The following is a 16,478-nucleotide window of genomic DNA, read 5'->3' as shown; positions in this document are numbered from 1 at the left end:
CCGAACCAGTGAGGAAGAAGCTGTGCTGTTGATGATTATGGTGCGTATGGGCCAGAACCAGAGCAGCCCAGAGCTGGAGATGTGAGAACCCCCTCACTCTCGACAAGTTTTCAGAAATGAAGGGGACATTCCGGATGAGGGAGAGGGAGGTCCTGCAGAACTGCAGATGGAAGAGCATGCTGTAGGGATCCCAAAGTCTGGGGTGGAGTACAAAACAGGGAAGGGGGAGGCTTCCTAGGGGTGGGCAGGACAAGCTCAGGGGAGTGTGGTGGCACACACACAGAATCTCAGCGCTCAAGAGGCTGAGGCAGGAGGATTGTGCGTGTGAGACTCTGTCTCCAAACAAGAGCACAGAAACACTGATGGGTAGGACTCTGTGCGGAAGGAGGTGTCTCTGAGATGGTACATTTAAGCAGAAGGACAATAAGAACCAGGACAATAATGCAGCTCCAGACACCCAGACAAGGATGCAGACATGAAGGACCAACCACAAAGTCAGAGATATCTGTCCCCGTGAGGTGCGGCCGAGGCACTGATTCGGTGCTTGTCGGGAGTGAAGGGAGTGGGAGCCAGTGGGACACCCGCAGACACAGGCTCATTTCCTGCTCCAGGAGGCCGGTCCTGGAGAAAGGCTCAGAGATGGAAAGCTGGGAGGTTAACTAGAGATTGTCCTTGGTTCAGCTCCTATGGAAGGGGGGCATCCTGACAGGACTGACGGAGAGAAGCAGGCGTCATGAGGTACAGCAGGCAACCCTAAAGCAGAAGGGCCTGCTAGCATTGGCCTGCATTGGGTGAAATGGCCAGGACGGGTCACCAGGTATGGAGCTACAGCCTAGGGCTAGCACCCCAGCTGATCCCTGGGAAGCTTACAGCTGGTGTGCCTTCAGGACCCCCAAAGCTGCTCTGTGAGTCTGTCACCGAATAGCCCCTCGTCGTTTAGACCATGAGCGCTGCAACTGCCCCTACAACAGCCCTGCTTGCTCTGGGCCTCTCAGCAGCTCTCATGAATGGAAAGCGAACATGTGTGGATGAAGTGGTCTAGACCCATCTTCTAAGTCCTAGACCGTGGCCTCTTACGGTGTCACATAACTAGGTGTGGGGAGGTCCACAGGAAGGTTGGCAACAGTGAAAGGTTGGGGGAGGCTCAGTCACCCAAATTAATCAAAAACCAAAGGCCTCAAGTCCAAGACCTTCCTGGCACATTCAGCCACGTGACTTCGCGCAGCCTCGCTTCTGAGCACACATGCATGTACACTTCGTATTGCACACTCATGATTCACATCACGGATGTTGCCCAAAGCACCTCAGATCCAAAACTATTCTCTGTGATGGACTGCAATGTTTTTGTACAGCAAATATGAAATCTTCTGCTCTTAGAGAAGCATAGTTTAACTACAGAAAAGAGAGACTTTTCGTGTTGCCCCACCATTGTCCCTCGATAGCCGGGCGATGGTGGCGCACGCCTTTAATCCCAGCACTCGGGAGGCAGAGGCAGGCGGATCTCTGTGAGTTCGAGACCAGCCTGGTCTACAGAGCTAGTTCCAGGACAGGCTCCAAAGCCACAGAGAAACCCTGTCTCGAAAAACCAAAAAAAAAAAAACCAAAAAACATTGTCCCTCGATATGTCAAATAGTACAAGTTTACATTGTATTAGATGAGAATGCTTAGTCTTTTGGTTGTTGCTTTTTGATTGTTTGTTTTTGGGGTTTGTTTCTTTCTCAAGACAGGATTTCTCTGTGGAGCTGTAGCTGTACTGGAACTCACTCTGTAGACCAGGTTGACCTCAAATTCACAGAGCTCCACCTTCCTCTGCCTACTGAGTACCAGAATTAAAGGTACATGCCACTGCCACACAGAAGAGCACTTGGTTTTAAAAAATTTGAGTTGTTGACTTGTTTCATTATAAAAACAATTATTCTGTGAACTTGGAATGACCCTAAACTTATGTCTACTATCTATATTATGAGTTTATGCAAAAACATTATTCCCAGAATTAATGTTTATAAAAAGAAAATATCAATCAATTCTGAAAGTGTTGAAGAGACTCTGTGTCCTCAGTATCATTCAGCCAAGATTTAATTCTCATGTAAAATAAACAAACATATCCACCTCATGAGTATGTAAATTTTCTTTTGTTTTTAATAAATGGTAAAATTATATGTATACCAAAGAATTGTTTAAAATAAACATATGATGTTATCAACAAATCTTTGATTTGTAAGCCTATTTTATACACCTGTGTATTGCAGACTGCATCAAAATGTGTTGACTGTAAATAAATTGTGAATGGAGAAAGTTTAAGGGGCTCTACTGTAAGCTGATGTTTCCTGGTCCCAAATACCCAGCAGACTTCCCAAACTACTGTTCAAGGCTTATATTAATTATAAATGCTCAGCCAATAGCTCAGGCTTATTACTAACTAGCTCTTACATTTTAAGCTAACCCATATTTCTTATAACAACCTCTCATAGCTTCTAAGGTCAGGAGGTTGTTATAACAGCAAAAAAAAAAAATATAAGGTACTGGCCCATAGCAAGGGCATAGATTCCAGCTCTTTGTAGCAGTTCATGAGACTGGTCCTTCTGTTAGCTTGTTCCATAGGAGAGAAAGAGGGGTCAGAGAGCAAAGTGCCCTGCTTGAGTCCATAGTGCATAGTGACAGAAAAGAGATCTGGCATCCATGTCTGGCCCCTGTGGGTTTATCTTCACTGAGCATCTTCAGCTGTGGTAGTGATTGGCTTCTGATCTGGCCCCAGACTTGAGGGAAGACATGGAGGATGAATGGAGCTAAGGCGATGGCTCAGTTGTTAAACCGCTTGCCATGCAAGCATGAATACCCAAGTTCAATCCCCTAGAACCTATAGAAAAAGCAAGGCATGATGGCGCATGCTTGTAATCCCAGCACTGACAGGCAGGTCCCTGGGGCTTGCTGGTCAGCCAGTCTAGTCCAATCAGTGAACCCCAGGCCAATGAGAGACTTTGTCTCAAAAACCAAGGTGGACTGCAACTGAGGACTGACACCCTAAGTTAGTCTCTGGCTTCCACAAGCTCACACACATGTATGCACAAATATGTACACGCAAAGACATGAGAGATGAATATGTTGACTTGCCATGGGAGCACAGGTCACTCAAAAAGCCTTCTAGGGATGAAGCATACAGAACCTTTCCCCCATTCCACGGCTGTGTGTCTAGGGTCCAAGACAGCTAGGCTCTTGTCCCAAGGGCCTTGGCAGTGAGGCATGAGATAAAAGATGGTATTTGAGGAGTTGAGGATAGAGTTCAAGGGGTAGAGTATTTGCCTAGTGAGCCCTGGATAGAATCTATAGTACCACATAAAGTGGGCTTGGTGTCATATTCATGTAATCTTAGCATATGGGATTGAGACAGAAGGATAGAATTGATTACACAGAGAGTTCAAAGCCAGTCTGGGCTACATGACTTTGTCTCAAAAAACAAAACCAAAGGCAAGCTTGAGTCTTGATAAATGCATTTATGTGCGTTTGAAGCAGAATCCACTCAGCGACTCTTTGATGGGTTGGAGAACCACGTGAGAACCATGCAGCTCACTTGCGATGCTCTGCCTCTAGGGTCTACATCTCCCTCCCTTGTAAACACCATCGTGAGGTGAACGCTCTTGCTCATCTCCCGACAGCTGCTTCTCAGCGTTGCCAGGCACTGGGACCTCCTCTTGCTTCACAATAAAAGCAGGCGCCACCATTCCAATTCTACAGAAGAGAAAGTCATCCAGATCACACAGCTGTCGTGAAGCAGATCTGTGTGCAGAGCAGTCAGTCCATTCATACTGTCCTGGTTGTAGAAAGATTGACAAAGGGTCTGGATCACGGTGGCGAGACCACAGAGGACACAGATTTACAAGTTCCAGCAAGAACTGAAGGGCTACTGTGTTTGGCTGCTGGAGCTGTGGCAAAGGTTCTTCTGGAACCAGACTCCCCAGGCAGCATTTGAAGTCAGGAGAATGGATGCTGGGAGTGGCTAGCTAGGGGGTTGTCACAGGGAGTCTTGGAGAACATTTCAAGTCTTAATGACAATAAACTATAGTTTAGGAGACCTTCCCTCTCCAGTCTGGGTCTCGTAGTTCTCTAAGGTAAACAGCAGGGTGTCTTCTAAGTACCGTGTGGTGCCTGGAGCTGAAACTACAGAGTTCCTTACAGCAGCCCGGGGGTTTGCTAAAGTGGATTAAGCCCTGGCCCCACTCCAAAGATCTGACTCAAGAAGCTCGTTTTGGGGGAGCCTTCTTTTCCTAAGAGACCTGCAGTGAACCTGCCGCCCATGCTAGGCTCTTGAGCCCTGGTCACCCAGCTTTCCCAGCATCTGAGATCAGTTTTCCAAGCAGGGTGCCTCTCTAAGACGCTCACTCACTCAGGAAGGGCCACAGTGGCCTTTTTGTTCTGGGAACCGTGATAAAGAGTGGCCACTACTGAGTGTGTGTGTGTGTGTGTGCTTCTATATGTGTATATATGTGTGTATGTGTGTGTATTGTGTATGTGTGTGTACATGTGTATGTGTGTCCATGTATGTGTATTTGTGTGTATATGTGTATGTGTGTGTATTGTGTATGTGTGTATACATGTGTATGCGTGTTCATGTGTGTGTATTTGTGTGTATATGTGTATGTATGTGTGTGTATGTGTGTGTGTGTGTGTGTGTGTGTGTGTGTGTGTAGGTCAGAGGTCACCACTGGATTTTAAACCTCAGGCATTATCCACCTCATTTTTTCTAGTTAGGCTCTTTCATTGGTTTGGATTAGCAAGGTTGCTGGTCAGCAAATCCTAGAGATCCACCCAGCCCTCCTTCTCAGCCCTGGAATTACAGAGACACTCACAACCAGACCCAGATTTTTCTAGCACCCGGGATCCACGTCTGCATGCTTATCAGGTAAACAGTAGCTCTCTCCCTGGCCCTGGGTGTATGGTTTTCTGTTGCTGGCTTATTTTTGTCCTGAGTTTACAGATCTAGACACAGAACTCGGAAAGACTTTTAGTCCAGAGGACTACAAAACTCACAAATGCTAGCTAGAGTCAGTGTCAAGCCCTGGAGTTACCTGAGACCTTAGAGTCGACACAGTAGCACAAGAAGGCTCCTGTGAGACCCTCCAGAACCAAGAATGACCACTGTTCTGTGGAGAGGTACAGAAGATATTTTTTGGGAAGCCTGGGGCTCCAAGAAGAGCAGAGTCACTGACGTAGCCCCAGACCCAAGCTCCTGGGACAAGAGGCTGATGGGATAAAAGAGGTGCTGTCCCAGAGGGCCACTGGGACAGCATGGGTCAACCTGTCCTGCTGTAGTTCAGGGTTAGCAGGACAGAGATGGAACAAGTTCATGGCCATATGAGCAGGCAGAGCCCAGAAGGAAACAGCTGGCAAGCTGGCACCACGTTCATTTGAATACTAAAAGACATATGTTTTGTTTTGTTGCCCAAGCTCCTCCTTACAATTGCCTGCGGTGGGGGTGGTGTTGGGAAGAGAGCTGCACACATTATGATCTTTTAAAATAGATTCATATTTGTTTAAATGACAATTGTTTCAGAGTCATAATTGATCTCTGTTTTTATCATTTTAAATTCCGAGCGAGAAAATAGGTAAAAGAAACAACACCTAAGCCAGAGATGCCTTGAAATCTGAGGCTGCCTCCCAAACAATGGCACTTTTTGTGTAGAGCAAGGCTCAAAGGAAGCTGCCTCTCCCCGTGTGGATGCTGTGCAAGCTGGAGGAAGCGGCTTTCATAAAAGAAGCCATTTGAGATGTCTACTCTCTCAGTTCTGGGTAGGAGGAAAACTCGGAGCAGGCTGAAGTCAGCAAGCAAGGGTGTGCCCTAAGAGCTACAGCATGCCCAGGAGAGCTGGGAATCGGAATACAACTGAATCTAAATGGACAAAGGAAATACACAGTGGATGTTAATGGAGATTTCAATCTAAGATGAAATTTGAGTGCAAGGAGCATTTCAATACAATATATATTTAATTGAAATGAGCCACATATCTTAAACCAGAAATGATGTAGCAATTCCATGCAGGACGAGAACTGCCCCACAATCTTCCCTTTCTCCCTCTGTCATGTTCATTTCAGGGAAGACTGTGAGCCCAAATATTTGTCGGGTTAATTATTTGATTAAGTGAATGAATGACAGAAACTGAGAAGGGTTTAAAGAAACAGACTTTGAGGGGACTGAGGCCATGGCATGTGGGTAAGAACATCTACCAGGACAAGCACGAGGAGCTCAGTTAGGTCTCAGCACCCACGTAAAGCCAAGCATGGCTGAATGCATCTGTGACTCCAGCTGAGGAGGGCAACGGCCACAGAGTGGGAAACAGTGAGTTCTGGGCTCAGTGGGAGACCCTGCCTCAAGGGAATAAGGTGGAGGGAGAGAGATAGAGGAGAATACCCAGCATCCTCCTCTGGCCTCTGCACCTGTGCACATGCTTAAAACACACCACATACACACACGTGCACATGCACACACACAAAGTGTACCTTGAGCGATGCAATTAATTTCCCGTGCTTTCTAGGTTTTCCCACAGTGAAGAGACATTACTTTGATGATTGGAAAAGATTGAAAACTGGGTGTGGAGCAAGAGTTCTGGAAGGAATTCCCTGAAGGGAACTGGTGAGATCTCCTGGGTCAGAGACAGTTCTCCCGAGCCAAGGATAAGCCACGAAGGGACAGTTGGAGGAGGAGGCCGGTCACAAGACTGGGCCCCCAGCAGCTGGGATTGGACTCCTCTAAATAGAAACTGTGGCAGACAAGCTAGAGATATTAATATTTATTGCACATCACTCTCTCTGAGATTGTGATGTACATGGCAAATGCAGGGTTGGTGTGAGGCAAGACATCAGACAGGCGAGGGCTGGGATGCGACCCTCTCCTGGCACGTTAGTGGCTGCGCTTCAGACACCTGTCCGAGAGAGCAGAGTTTTCTAATTTCCTTCCAGCCCTAGCCCCAGCAGCCACTCACCTACACAACTGTGTATTGATTAACTATATGCTACATTGTTGGAGATTCTATTTTTTAATCCATACTTGGACCTCATCGTTCAGTATTTTCCATGCTTACATCTTTTCTTTTAGTAGATTATAAACGAGGCACTGGTTTGAACTGTTGCCTCGCTCCTGGCACCTTGTGAATAATTAATCTACAGTTTGCTAGCTATTGATTTGATTTTCGTGAGTGTGGAGGAAGTAATTCACAATCGAACTGATCTGAAATATAAATCATAGAATGATTTTGACATATTTGATGTATGTGGAGTTGAGGGAACTTTTTGAAGCTTATATTACATGTTTATGGTATGCGTGTGTTCCAGAGTTCCCTGGAACATATGCGGAGGTCAGGGGACAACTAGCAAGAGTCAGCTCTTTCCTTTCACCATGGAGGTGCCACGGATTGAGCTCTGGTTGTCAGGCTTGGTGACAAGTACTTCTGCTACCATCTGCCAGTCCTCTGGGGACTTTTACATTAGACATTCGAGGGCACTGGTGGAGAAATCAGAACGCTGATTTTGAGAAGATCTGTATTGTTAAGAATTTCTGTTTAAACTTTCACTACTTACAAAAATAAAAAGATACCAGAAAGGGCACACTGATGACCCCTGTCCCTCTGAACGTTTAAGACTCCTGTGAGTACCGAGCTAACTGTCCTCGCCTGTGACCATAAAGACTCACGCTAGGATGGGAGTGGGGACTGAAGGCAGCTGGGGGGAAGTGCGTCTAATAAGAAACTGTGGTGACCTCAAAGAGGCACAGGCCTCAGTCAGAGATGATGGAGAAAACCAATGTTTTCCCATGTTTCCTGGACTCTGATGAGTCCTCATGGAGCCACTGAGAGGGAGGGCAAGTGTTAGAAACGGAAGTGTCCCCTGATGTCTCACGTGCTGAAGGCTTTGTCCCCAGCCCATGGTACTATTGATGGATCCTGGGACTTTTAAAATGTGGAACCTTGTGTGAGGAGGTCAGGTCATTGGGGATGTGTCCTCTGGCCTCGCTTGTTGTTTGCTGGTTTTCGAGAGTGAAGATCTCTCTACAGCATACTGTTCTGATGTCTTGGCAGAGAGTCTCAAGAGTAGACACAAGCAACCATGGACTGAAACCATGAACCAGGGTAAACCTCTCCTCACTGAAGTTGCTTCTGTCGGTTGCAATTGGGGCAGGGGAATAGGTCTGGCAAGAGAGGCATCGAAAGCAACCTGAAAGAAGCCAATAAGCAGAAAGACGGGAAACCCCTGCCCCCCATGGCTGCCTGCAATGGACAGAGTCTGTGCAGGACACGTGTGTCATGTACAATGTATGTAAATGCCCCATAAGGGGTCATGGCTTTCCTGCCGGAGGACCTTTGGGCTTTTAACCACTTCTTTGGCCTAGCTCTATTTTCTTAATAAGCCATCCCATTTCTACCACCATCCACATGTACCAGGTTGAATTCTTTGTTCTGAGATACGAGGACCTAGAAATTCCAGCAGGTGCCCTCTGCACTCTTAGCTCCTATAACATTATGTCATGGGGACAGGAACAACACAAGCAAGGATGCCTCCCAGATTCTTTAGAGGAGCCCTGTGTGGGTTCCGGAATCATCCAGGAGCCACCCCACTTGGTAAAAGCAAGTGTGTTCTGTCCTGCTGGCCACAGCTCCCAAAATGAGCCCAGAGGGAGCCGCAGCAGAGAAATTGTCCAATGATAGGCCCCAAACTGCATCTGAATCCTCAGGTCCTGACCCAGGCTGATGGAAGTGTGAGTCCCGGAACTTGAACTGAGGTTGTCAGGTTGGGTTTGCTCTCAAGGGCATTTTCACAGGTACTATGCTGGAAGTCAGTCCTACCATCGGAAGCCTTGGTAGTGATTTTGTTTGTAATCTAGCAAATAAAGCTTGCCTGTAGAGCAGAGTGCAGAGCTAAGCCACTAGTTAGCCACAGAGGCCAGGCAGTGGTGGCACACATCTTCAATCCCAGCACTCGGGAGACAGGGGCAGAGGGATCTCTGTGAGTTCAAGGCCACCCTGGGCTACATGAGATTGTCTAAAAGAGAAACAGAGCTCACACAGATATCATCCGAACTCTTGGGGTCACATGCCTTTAATACCAGCGCTAAGGAGATGGAGACAGAAGTGATATGGCTGGGCAGAAAGAGGAATATAAGGCAGGAGGAGAAAGGAATTCAGATGCAGTCTGAGCATTGGTAGAGGTAAAAACTCTCTAGTGACTGGCTGCTCTGCTTCTCTGATCTCTCAGATTTCAGCCTGCTATCTGACTCCCGGTTTTTAATATTTAGAACAATTAGATCCCTGCTATAGGTCCCTGACTCTGTTTTGAAGCCTTCCTCCAACAGCAGCCTTCCGACAAAGCTGGGATGGGGCAGGAAGGGAGAATGAGCACCTTTGGCTTGGTGGTATCCTGGTGTGTCTGTGCCTGGGGCCCCTGAACCAGCATTAATACCACTTATCTTAGCTGGGTAGTGTTGCTATCATAGAATACTTGAGGCGGGGCAAGTTGGAAAGAAGAAAAAAATATCTTTACCATTCTGGAAACGAGAGTCCAAGGTTGGATATGGGCACCTGTTGAGACTTTTTTTTTTTACCAGGCAGAGGGCAGAGAGAGGCAAGGGGCTGGGCACACCCTATTAGAAACATTTATATTAAAATTATTAATCCTAGCCATGAAGCCGGATCCCACACAGCGTAATCACCTCTCCAACGTGCCACGCCTTGGGGCCGGAGAGATAGCTCAGTCGGTAGACTATCAGACTTGAAAGCGTAAGCACTTGAGTTTGAGACCCCAGAACATACGAACAGTCAGGCAGAGGGGTGAGCGGTGAACCCAGAAGCAGGGAGGCAAAGGCAGGCAGATCCCTGGCGCTCACCAGTCAGCCAGATTAGCCTACTTGGTTGATTCCAAGCCAGCCATGGACAGCTCCTGAGGAACGACATCTGAGGCTGAACCTTCGCTGACTGCCTGTGTGTGTGTGTGCATTAATAAAAAAGTCTTGCTTTTTAATGTCAACCTGTATTTAAAGACTGTATCACACACGCACGCACACACATGCAGGTCAACATTCTCTCTCTCTCTCTCTCTCTCTCTCTCTCTCTCTCTCATGTCCCACCACTTTAACACTGTTGCACTGTTGCAATATTACTAAACGCCAACATGCACTTTGGTGGGGTCAGGCCCCCCGAGCTACAGAACCGCCTGTCTAGAGATCTCCTTTACCCCATGGGGTCCCTACACTGGTGGGCAGCTTGAAAGTCTCCAAAGAGCTGTTGGAGCTCAGCCCCTCTGCTCACCACAGCAGTGAGGAATCTGACTACATCTGCATTTTCACGAGCTCCTGGGAGACTCACAATGAGCCCTGAGAAGCACTTGCTCCAGGGCTGTGGGACAAGCTTAACAGCGCCTAAGGGGTCTGCTCCTCCGGGACTGCAGTGAGGCAGTTGAGCTCAGTCTTCCCATGGCCATTTGAAGAGCATGCTCCATGCTGTCAGCTCCTCATGTGTGGTCCTGGAATGAAGTATCCCCTTGAGAAATGTGGAGCCCCAGGCTCCACCCTGTGGAACTGAACTGAAGGTGTGCCTGTGCCTCGCACCCAGAGCTCTGGGAGCCCTGAATCAGGATGGAGAAAGACAAAAGTGATGTAGCAGCTGGCCCCAGGTATCATCCACTGATAGAGATTGCTTCCCAGAGCCTCAGAACTCAAGGGAGGTGGAGGTGACCCCCTTTATGGCTCAATAACTGGCAAACTCATGGATTGGGGCTCCACAGAGAAGCTGCGCCCCTCCCCTGGACTATCAGAACACTGAAACACGGTCTCCAAAGAACTGGAAGCTCCACGGGAGTAGCATGCTGAGCAAAGGAAAAGGCTGAAGCCTGGTGCCAGCCAAAGAGGGAACTCCCAGGAAGAGACTTCACACAGTTCTGGAGATTTGTCTTACAGGACAGAGGGGCCAGAATAATGATGGGTCCTGGTGGGCGGGGCTGCAGCTTGACCAGGGAGGCCTAGGATGACACCTCTTCCCTTCTAGTTACTTACTTATCTGTATGGGTGTATATATATGTACTGTGTGCATACAATGCCCAAGGAGGCCAGAAGTGGGTGTCAGATCCTCTGCAACTGGAATTACAGTGTGAGCTACCATGTGGGTGCTGGGAACTGAGCCAGGGTCCTCTGGAAGAGCAGCCAGTGCTCTTAACTTCTCAACCATCTCTCCAGCCCCTTTCCTTCCATTGAAATCTAAACTTCCTTCATATCAAGGACCGAAAGATGGAGTCGGGTGTCATCGGACCTCTATTTGTTCATTTTCCCACCGTAGCTACTCTGAGTAGAACTTGTGCCTGTAATCGGCCCATTGAGGATGGTGACGGATCCTGGCTTGTTGGGCCACCGGGGCCCAGGCTCTGACACTAACGGCCCCTTAGCGATTTTGCTAGCCTTCTTGCCACAGATTTATTTGTTAAAAAGAACTCTTTAAAACCTTTTGATACTTGGGGCTAAATAAAGCTCCATTCCTGCTCCAACTGAACTCATAATGGAGACTAATTTTAAAAAGAAGCCAATTAATAGCTTTGTAAATATGAAAGAAAGGATCTCTGCAGAGCTCCCCACCACGAATTCTTGACCAAAAGGCCCCAGAAGTTAGTCTGCCAAAAATGTCAGATTTTGCTCTAAAGAATGGCAGGACTTCTTGGAGGGAAATAACAGGAAGTGACTCACAGAGGGACACCCCGAGGCCTCTCCACCTCACAAAGGGGCCCCCTGTGCAGTAATGCCTGGCTGCTGGCCTCAGCCAACTGCAGGGAGGAAAGTATCCCGCCTACGAGCGGGGGCACTGCCATCTTCTCCAGGCAAGGCTGCTCCCTGGGGCCTGGAGAGCGGCCGGCTTGTTTGCTCCCAGAGCCAGAACAGCACCTCAGCATGTTGGCCAGGCAGTCAGGGTTTGGTGCCTCTTTTATTTATTTTACGAGTTGCTGAGACAAAACGCCTGACTTCTTAGGCAGGGAAATGTTTGTCTCGGCTCCAGTTTGAAGGTCCAATCCATCGTGGTGGGAATCCGTGGCAGGCAGCGGGTCACATGGCTCGCCCAATCAGGATGTGGGGAGCTACGGATGCCGAGTTCAGGTTGCTTTTCCTTTTTTATTCAGGTCCAGGAGTCAGCTTAGGAAATGGTGTCAGCTCAGTTAACCCAATCAAGATCCTTCCCCATAGGGTCTGGAGAGATGGCTGAGAGGTTAAGAGTGCTTGCTCCTCTTGCAGAGGACCTGGGTTCGGGTGCCAGCACCCACATGGGAATTCAGAACCACCCATAACTAATGTTCTGAGGGATCCGAGCCTTCTGACCTCCACAGGTTCCAGCAAGCACACGGTACACATACACGTATACATAAAATTAAATGGATAATCTTTAAGAGCACGTCCCTCCTAGACATATGTGCGTTGTCTCCTGGGTGATTCTAGAGCCTGTCAAGTTAGCAACCAACATCGACCATCACAGTATAGACCATCACAGTACCGTACCTGAAAGAAAATGCTTGCAGGTAATGGTACCGTGTACACAGTGTCACGGGCCTGGGGACAACGTGTTAACTTCACAGTGTTCTCATGGGCTCTTGTGGCGGTCTCATTTGATGTGTTAGGTGGGTTTGCTACAGAGCAGATAAACCCTGAAATGAAGGTTCTGTGTGTGTGTGTGTGTGTGTGTGTGTGTGTGTGTGTGTGTGTGGTTGTGTGTGGTTGTGTATGAAGGCCAGAGATCAATGCTGCTTGATCCTCAGGCATCATTAACCTTGATTTTCTAACAGTCCCTCTCATGGCTTGGCCTGGATTTTTTTTTCTTTTTTGGTTTTTTGAGACAGGGTTTCTCTGTGTAGCCCTGGCTGTCCTGGAAGTCACCCTGTAGACCAGGCTGACCTCAGACTCACAGAGATCCACCTGCCTCTGCCTCCTGAGCTCCTGAGGATTAAAGGCGTGTGCCGCCACCACCTGATTTTTGGGGTTTTTTTTATTAGGCTCTCTCTCTCTCTCTCTCTCTCTCTCTCTCTCTCTGGCTTCTCCCATACTTCCCTCTTCTCATTTCCTCTTCCCCCCTTATTTCCTTCTCATCCCTGCACCTGTGCACTGGTGAAACTGAGGCTCATTCCAAACTTCCTATGTATTTCCGGGATGGACGAGAAGAGCCTTGGGTCAGACACACCAGCACCACCATCTTGTCCCTGAGACAGCTGTGACTGTTTGAGCCTTCAGCGTCCCTCCCAGATTCATGTGTTTGATGTTTGGCTCCTAGCTGGTGGTATTACTTTGAGAGGTTCTGGAAACTTCGGGAGGTACAGCCTAGATGATGTAAGTGGGTCACTAGGGGCTGGCCTTGAAGGTGACAACCAGTCCCTAGTTCCTTCCTTCCTCTCTCCTTCCAGGCCTGTAGCAAACAGCTGTCTTCTGCCACAAATTCCAGCAGTCATGGTATTCCACCCAAGTAAAATGGAGCCAACAACTGCCGTCTGAATCTTCTTGATGTCGTGAGCCCAAAAAACTCCTTTCTCCTGTAAATTGTCTGCAAGTATTTCGCTCACATAAACAGGAACTAACTAGCAAGTGTGTTATTTCCATGCAGACTGAAGCCTTGAGCTCTATTAGCAAGCAGAATCCCCTTGTTCACGCAACAGTTTCACTACACAAAAACACATGCAGCCGTGTGAGACGTCTATAGCTGTGTTTGACTACACAGGAACCCACGCAGCCATGTGAGGCATCTATAGCGTGTAACGAATCAGCCCAGCCCTTGGCCGTGTGAGACAATGGCATTTATAATCATTCACACCTTCCGAGAGCCAAGAATCTGAAATCACCTTTGCCTGATGGCTATGGCTCAGTGTATCTCTCAAGATCGTGGTAATCTGATTGCAGAGGTGACTCTCATCCAAGTCATCTCAAGACTTTCCCATGGCTGCAGGTCTTTCTGAAGTAATTCAAAGAGTTGTAGGCAAACTGCCATTACTTGCTGTTCAGGATTTAGACTGTTCTGTGTTAAGACTTGGGGCTCTCACTATAGAGCATGTCATAGCCTGGGGGCCTGAGCCAAAACAAAGAAAGTCAAAGGGTGTCCAAAACAGAAGCTTCACAGTCTTTCTGTGCATATGTGTTTACATACATGCAGGCATAAATGAGCTTGTATACATACATGTATACACATGTTCCTGCAGAGGCTAACCAAAAAACAGCTACCTTGAATGTTGTACTTTTTCATTTCTTTTCTTTTCTTCCTTCTTCCTTCCTTCATTTTTCTTTCTTTCTTCCTTCCTTTCTTTTTTTTTTTTTTTTTGGTTATTTTAAGACTGGACTAGAACTGGTCAAGTAGCCCAGAGTAGCTAAGCAGAGCTGGCCAGAGAGCCCAGGGATCTGCCTGTCTTTGGTTCCCTAGCTCTGTAGCATCAGAGGAACGCATCTGCTTCCTGGAGTGCAGTCTGCCACAGCATCTGGCATCCCATCTCCTGGGCCCAACAGGAAATCAGGCAGCAAGGGAGAGGGTTTGAAGCAGCCTGGACAGGGTTCTGTCCTCAGACACAGACTGGAGAGTGGACAGGGTTCTCTCCTCTCAGACACAGACTGGAGAGAGGCAGAGGTGGGTCTGAGGTGACCTTGCGATTAGAGGACCCTGGCCAGCACCTCTACATGTTCTCTTCAGACACATCCACATCCAAGGGTACTTGGGATCCACAACAAAAGGGTGGTGCCTGGCCAAACCCTCATCAGGCTCCTGCCTCTTGTTTGGCCGGCATCAAGTATCCCCTCAAGAACTCCGGTAGCCTTTCGGGGACCAGTGCCCATGACTTACCGGAGGAGGGGCATTTTGAGTATTGCCTCTGGCCAGAACTGGTAGCTGAGAGAATACAGTCTAAGCAGAACTGGGTCGGGAAATCAGAGCCTACCCACAGGCCCTTGTACTGTGAAGCCAGCTCTTCTTTCTCCCGACGCAGGGAAGTCGCCATTTTAGATTTAAGATGGAACTTTCCAAATGACAGTGTGTTACCTGTGGGTTAGCATGTTCCCCATCCCTTCTTTATGTGTGCAGGTGCTCTGTGTGTGTGTGTGTGTGTGTGTGTGTGTGTGTGTGTGCTTATGATGTATGTGACTGTGATTCGTATGCCTGTGATGTGTGTGCCTGTGCATGTGTGTGTCTGTGATAGATGTGACTAGGATACATGTGCCTGTGATACATGTGTGCCTGTGATGTGTGCGTGTGCATGTGTGTGCGTGTGCATGTGTGTTCTTGTGCATGTGTGTGTGCATGTGTGTGCATGTGCATGTGTGTTCTTGTGCATGTGTGTGCCTGTGCATGTGTGTGCGTGTGTGTGCCTGTGCATATGTGTGTGCATGTGTGTGCCTGTGCATGTGTGTGCGTGTGCATGTGTGTTCTTGTGCATGTGTGTGCCTGTGCATGTGTGTGCCTGTGCATGTGTGTTCTTGTGCATGTGTGTGCACGTGCATGTGTGTGCCTGTGCACGTGTGCCCCTGTGATATGGAGACCCAAGACTGATTCCCGCAGTCTCCCTTCATGGTCTTTCTAGGTTTGTTCAGGCAGTGTCTCTATACCCAGAGCTTGTCAATACAGTCTGAGTGTCTAGCTTACTCTGGAAACCCCATCTTCACCTTCTGAGGCCACACTTACAGGTTGGGCAGCATACCCACCTGACATTCATACAGGCTCTAGGGATCAAACTGCTCTTCATGCTTGCTCGGCTATTCTGTTTCGGAGGCTGACACCCTCTGTAGGGTCCCAGTGGCCTATGGTGGGGTACTTCCCATGTCCTCAGATGGAGCTAGGGCCATATCCGTGACCACCATCGGATGAACAGAGTTAACCATAGGAGCTTCTAGAGATCAATTGCAAAGCTCTCCGGTGTAGATAACTGGTCGGCAAGGGGAGTAGGAACAGAAAACACTGATGGTTTGAGTGGGAAGCCATTTCTGGGCCTTGCCTGAGCCACTCATTGGGGACTTGAGGCCGGCTTGGCACCTTTGGATCGACTACAGAGAAGTCTGTGTTTGGGGAAGTGAAGTAAGATGTTACCCTGAAAAATAGCCACATCTCTTTTGCATGCTGTTCAGAGCAGGTTTCTTCTTCAATGGCCAGAGCTCCCAGATGGTCTTCTTTCGGACCCTGTAGTTGGTGGTATTCCTGCCTACAGTCCCACCTCACAGACCCATAACTCAGTGTGTCCAGAGACAGAGTCCATGAGGGTGACTAGATGAAGCCCACACTATCAAAATCATCAGCCACAGCCAATGCTTCCATTTTTACAAATGTCAATCAGGCCCAGAAAAGGGATGCTCTTGCTCAAGGTCACACAGCACATTGACAGAAAGAAATCTACCTGCCTTGCCTGTGAAGAAAAGCAGGGAAGCTTTCTTAGCACACGGGGTCAGGGAGAGATGCTAGCTGCAGGTCCCATGGTCAATGGCTCATCAGAGCGTTCTTAAGAGT

This window comes from Microtus pennsylvanicus, chromosome 3 (genome assembly GCF_037038515.1).
Source record: "Microtus pennsylvanicus isolate mMicPen1 chromosome 3, mMicPen1.hap1, whole genome shotgun sequence".
In the NCBI taxonomy this organism is placed as follows: Eukaryota; Metazoa; Chordata; class Mammalia; order Rodentia; family Cricetidae; genus Microtus; species Microtus pennsylvanicus.
The sequence above is the reverse complement of the archived record's forward strand: the minus strand, read 5'-3'. Positions refer to the sequence as shown.